This window comes from Podarcis bocagei (assembly GCF_964188305.1).
Source record: "Podarcis bocagei genome assembly, chromosome: 5".
Taxonomy (NCBI): Eukaryota; Metazoa; Chordata; class Lepidosauria; order Squamata; family Lacertidae; genus Podarcis; species Podarcis bocagei.
Window position 1 is genome coordinate 93,011,887 of NC_138129.1, and position 6,000 is coordinate 93,017,886.

A 6,000-nucleotide genomic window follows, 5' to 3' on the forward strand; every position below is an offset into this window, starting at 1 on the left:
TTCCCATATAAATAATTTTTCTGAATATCAAGATTCCCCCCCCCCCATGGGTCCTATTGTCAAATTTTTCAACTGCATATTATATCTATATTTTATATCTATCCATATTATCCATAGTATTTGTTACTTTACAAGTGAGATTAGAATCCTGCTAATGTTTTCATCTGCTTACAGTGGTCTCCTAAATAAATTATAAACTTTTCCCTTTCTTCCTTGAAGTTTTTGTCCTCTTGCTTCCTGCGTTTTCCGGTTAGTTTTGCCATTTCAGCGTATTCTAACAGCTTGGTTTGCCATTTTCTAGTAGCATCCGTGTGGCTGTCATCGCATAAAAAGTCTTTTCTGCTCCTTTGGGATATCAGCACCTAGAATTCCTAATAAAAAAACTTCAGGGTTTTGTTTGTTTTTTGCAAAAGTTATTTTAAACATTTTTTTCAGTTCATGATATATCATTTCCCAGAAAGCTTTTATTACCTTACACGACCACCACATATGGTAAAAGGTACCTTCTTTCTCTTTACGTTTCCAACAGATATTTGTACTTGTGCTAGGACAGGCGTGTTCAAAGTCCGGCCGGGGGGCCAATTGCGGCCCATGACCTGGTTTAAAACGGCCCCACAGACAATTTGGAAAAGTAAATCTGTTGCTGCCCCTGAGCGCCTTCTGCTCTGCTCTCCCCTGGAGCCAACGAAGGTTAGAGGCGGGCAGGGTGGGCTGTGATTGGTGCGTCTCCGGCAGCGGCACTGCGTGATTGGTCAGTGCTGCTCTTGCCGCACCCTTCTCCAGGAGCTCAGCACGCAGGTGTGGCGCGGACGAAGCAAGCAAGAGGGGAATTCTGCAGCAGCAGCTCTGCAGCTGCTACCCGCGAGGATCAGGTGCCAAAGCCTCTGGAATCTCGTTCCCCTTCCTGCACGCAGCCATTCACCTTAGATCACTGCCTACTCGCTCTCCCGCCCGCTGTTCGGCTCTCTGTTCTGCCTGTGAACCTAGTTTCCGCTATTCCAAAAGGTATTTCCTAAGGATTGTGAGACCCTGCACAATCCTTAAAAAATGCCAACAACTTTGGGGGAACAATCCTAAAAAAAGGGCCAACAGCTTTGAGGGAACAATCAAATAACGTCAGGCAAAATGGTCGGCCCTCACGCATGAGCACTTCATCAAATCTGGCCCTCTTTGAAAAAAGCTTGGAAGAAGAAGAAGAGTTTAGATTTGATATCCCGCTTTATCACTACCCTAAGAAGTCTCAAGGGACATGGGTTGTGCTGTGGGTTAAACCACAGAGCCTAGGGCTTGCCAATCAGAAGGTTGGTGGTTCGAATCACAGCGATGGGGTGAGCTCCCGTTGCTCAGTCCCTGCTCCTGCCAACCTAGCAGTTCGAAAGCATGCCAAGTACAAGTAGATAAATAGGTACTGCTTCGGCGGGAAGGTAAACGGCATTTCCATGCGCTGCTCTGGTCCTTCAGAAGCGGCTTAGTCATGCTGGCCACATGACCTGGAAGCTGTATGCCGGCTCCCTCGGCCAATAAAGCAAGATGAGAGCCGCAACCCCAGAGTCGTCCGCGACTGGACCTAATGGTCAGGGGTCCCTTTACCCTTTAAGGAGTCTCAAAGCGGCTAACAATCTCCTTTTCCCTTCCTCCCCCACAACAAACACTCTGTCAGGTGATGAGTGGGGCTGAGAGACTTCAGAGAAGTGTGACTAGCCCAACAGCTGCATGTGGAGGAGCGGAGACGCAAACCCGGTTCACCAGATTACGAGTCCACTACTCTTAACCACTACACCACACTGGCTCTCTGGACACTGCTGTTCTAGGAAGATGGGATTTCTTGGGAGGGGAGCATGTCTCATGTAGGAAGCCTCTCAGAACTTCCAGCAAAGGGGCTAGCAAGATTTAAAATTCTGCTGAATCCCCCACCTGAAAAGGCAACTTTTAAAAACGAAGTGTATTGCATCCTGCGTGTCTCAAATGAGACGAGCCTTTAAGTCAATTAATTTTCTTTTAAACTAGGAGTGCCTGTGCCACGTAGGTCCTTCCAAGTGAAACTTAATTTGTTCTAGCCAAAGGCCATCCAGAGTCTTAAGGTTCCCACAACAGTTCAATTTATTTTTATTATAATTTCTAAGCAATTATGGGTATAATTGATATTGCACCATTGATATGCACAGTGCTCTATGGGAGTAACAAGGTACAGGCAGCGGGAGTTTGCAGAATAAATTCCTAAAGGAGGAGGAAACGGGACCGGGTGGACAGGAAGGAAGTAGAAGCAATTGGGCTGTCAACGGATTCTGATGAAAACCACACTCAGTTAATTTTTTTATTTTGAAATTGTACAAGCAGCTAAGGTTAAAAACAAAAAACAGCCACTGACTAAAAGTCGGTGCAAACACCTATTGTGCAATTCATATCACAGGCTTGGAGATGTATCACTTTCTTTCAGCTGAGTCTTCTGTGATGTTGGATGGTTTTTGCTTTTTCAGCAAGTTAATAAATTGGTACCCTTTTAACTAGGGACACAGGTGGCGCTGTGGGTTAAACCACAGAGCCTGGGACTTGCCGATCAGAAGGTCAGCGGTTCAAATCCTCGTGATGCGGTGAGCTCCCGTTGCTCAGTCCCTGCTCCTGCCAACCTAGCAGTTTGAAAGCATGCCAATGCAAGTAGATAAATAAGGACCATTCCGGTGGGAAGGTAAACGGCGTTTCAATGCGCTGCTCTGGTTCGCCAGAAGTGGCTTAGTCATGCTGGCCACATGACCCGGAAGCTGTACCCCGCTCCCTCAGCCAGTAAAGCGAGATGAGCGCCGCAACCCCAGAGTCGGCTGCGACTGGACCTAATGGTCAGGGGTCCCTTTACCTTTACACCATTCAGTAATCCATTATTGCATCCATCAAAACTTATTTACACTGTTGAATTTATCTTAATGCTGCCAGTGTTTTCAGCTGTACACAATTATTTCCCATATATTCAATAAACGTTTTCCAATCTTCTTTAAACGTATGTTCGTCTTGTTCTCTTATTCTATACGTTAAACTGACTGTTGGGTTTTCTTGTCCGCTTTGACACCTGTTGCAATGGAAAAGTACTTGCAGTTGAAATTCTCCAAACGCTAGGAGCCGGACCTCCGAAGGTGCTTGAGAAAGCTACAGTCTCTGTTTCCATGGAGGAAGTAGAAGACCATAGTTAAAAATAGATTGAAAGTGGTTTTAATTTTAGTGTTTTGTTTAGCACACATGCTGCTTTTAGTTCAAGAGCCTAGTATTAAAGTAATAATATTAACATTAGAAGATACGAAAGGTCTGGCTATCTAGATATCCGGCACAAATTATGGCATTTCCAAAACCGCCAGTCTTATGGGCACCGTATTTTTCGCTCCATAAGATGCACCTTTTCCCTCCTAAAAAGGGGAAATGTGTGTGCGTCTTATGGAGCGAATGCAGGGGGGAGGCAGGCAGGAAAAGCCCCCAAGAGCCGCACACAAGCTCCGCACCGCTCTTGCTGGCTTTTCCCCAGGAGGGAGAAGAGACTGACGCAGCCAGTCAGTCCCTTCTCCCCCCTCGTAGAAAAGCCCGCAGGAGCCACACACTCCTGTGGACTTTTGCGGGAGGTGGGGGAATTGCCTCTACAGCTGGGAGATGTTGCGCAAGGCTAAAGAGGAAGCCAAGGCAGCGAGCGGGATGGATCGCACTCGCTGCCTTGGCTTCTTTAGCTACACTTCTTTAGCCACGCTGGAGAGGTTTAGCTCCTGGCTGGAGAGGTTGCGCGGCTATGGCAGAAGCCAAGAGAGCAAGCGGGATGGATCCCGCTCGCTGTCTTGGCTTCTTTGCTCTTTGGGGCTGGGGAACCCGGGCTTCCCCCGCAGCCCCGAGAAGCACTGGGAGAAGCAGATTTTAGATTCCCCCCTCTACCTTATTAGACATACAAGGGCAGAGACGCGCATGCATTGGAACCCGCGTGAATTTGCCATACAGCACTGCTGAGGGCATTGTCTCAAAGCGGGCTCTAGAGAAAGCCCATCTATAGGCTTCTTCTATCTTGCGAATTTTATAGTGAAGAACGAGTTCAACTTATTTTACCGCTTCTATCAAAATTTATACCCCTTCAATATTATCTGGAATCTTCCCCCGAATTTCTTCGAAAATACCTCCTGGAAGACTCCTCAAGCTCAATATCATATGAGGTGGCTAAATTTTGCACTTTAGTAATTAGGAAGCGTAAATCTCTTCTGTTGAATGGCACACTGCGAAGTTCCCTTGTGTAACCCTTCCCCCCCTTTTTTTCTTCTTCTGAGGTTGCTGTTGATTTTTTGTTGTTTGATCTTGTGGTGTTTAGTATCACTGGCTTTGGCCGCAATAAAACTTGAAAACTTGAACTTGATTCCCCCCTCTAAAAACGAGGTGCGTCTTGTGGTCCGGTGTGTCCTATACAGCGAAAAATACGGTAACTGCCGACATGCTTAGCAAGCTCTCATGCTTTTTATGGAGATTCTGGTAACAACAATTACATCGTAGGTGTTATAACAAAAATACTGCTCCCTTTCCCTTAAGGGGTATCTAAGAGCCCGAACAGATTCCTTAAGTAGGTTCCCTGTCAGAAGGAGAAAATAACAGAGGTCAGCCAGAGAATATTGAGAAGGAAAGCAGCTAGTAAGCCTGATCTTTATTGAACTGTTGCAACAGGATCCCCATTCCCACACGCAGGAGGAAGGAGGGACCCTGAACATTGGTGTGCAAGCTCTTATATAGACTTTTGAAATTGCCCACCCTGCAGCTCAAGACCACCACCCCCAAACATCATACATACATCACAGAAAGAGGTGGTCCCCAGCAGAAATTTGAGTGTGTTGCTTCTCTCCTGTCTCCCAGGATACCTGATACAGTGGTGCCTCGCAAGACGAAAAGAATCCGTTCCGCGAGTCTCTTCGTCTTGCGGTTTTTTCGTCTTGCGAAGCAAGCCCATTAGCGGCTTAACGCTATTAGCGGCTTAGCGGGCTTAGCGGATCAGCTGATAAGCGGCTTAGCGGCTTGGGGAAAAGGGGGGGGGAAGGAAAAAAAACCCCGCAGGAACTCGCAAGACATTTTCGTCTTGCGAAGCAAGCCCATAGGAAATTCGTTTTGCGAAGCACCTCCAAAACGGAAAACCCTTTCGTCTAGCGGGTTTTCCGTCTTGCGAGGCATTCGTCTTGCGGGGCACCACTGTAATGCCTTATCTGATCACCTTTCCTGCCTGGCCATTCCTTGGAGATGGTAAATACTTAGTTCCTGAATCTCTTACGCATATTGATAGTGTGCTCAGCTTAACAGATACTTGCCAGACTGTATTTACAGGGAGGTGTAAGCCCCTCCAGTCCAAAGACAATTGGAAAGCTTTTCCCATTTCCTTCCTCCTTCCAGAGAAATATTTGAGGACAATTTGGGAGAGTCAACATGGTTTCAGGATTGTTCTCCTGTACTATTTCAGACACGTGGTTTATATACTTATGTATGCGGTTGCCTTGTACATTTATGAACATTTATTTTTTATATATAAGACCTTAGAATTCCTATAAAATAGGGTACATGGCTAAACTTTTACTACTTTGTGGAAGCCACGTTGCTGCATTGTAAGATAACCAGCCGGTCTTGTTTGGGACCAACACCCAAGCTGGGCCATTTGATATAATACAAACCCTAACTTACTGTCCTAAACTGGAACTATGTACATCATTTCTGAAATTATGAACTGCCATAAAATAAAGTAAAATATTGAGGATGATTTTTTCTTTTCTTTAGGCAGTGTGAAAATATTTATTTTAATATGTATTTTTACTTATTTATACTTTTCAGATTTATACATTTCAATGATTTTACAATCATTTTAGCATTTCAAAGTCTGACTTCCTTCCCCCTCTTTCTGCGGTTCCTTAAATTTATTTTCAATATCTTCTGCATATCCTAATTAATTTAATTTGCTCATTTATTCATGTTCTATAAATATATACTCTTATCAAACTGCAGGTTCTTACA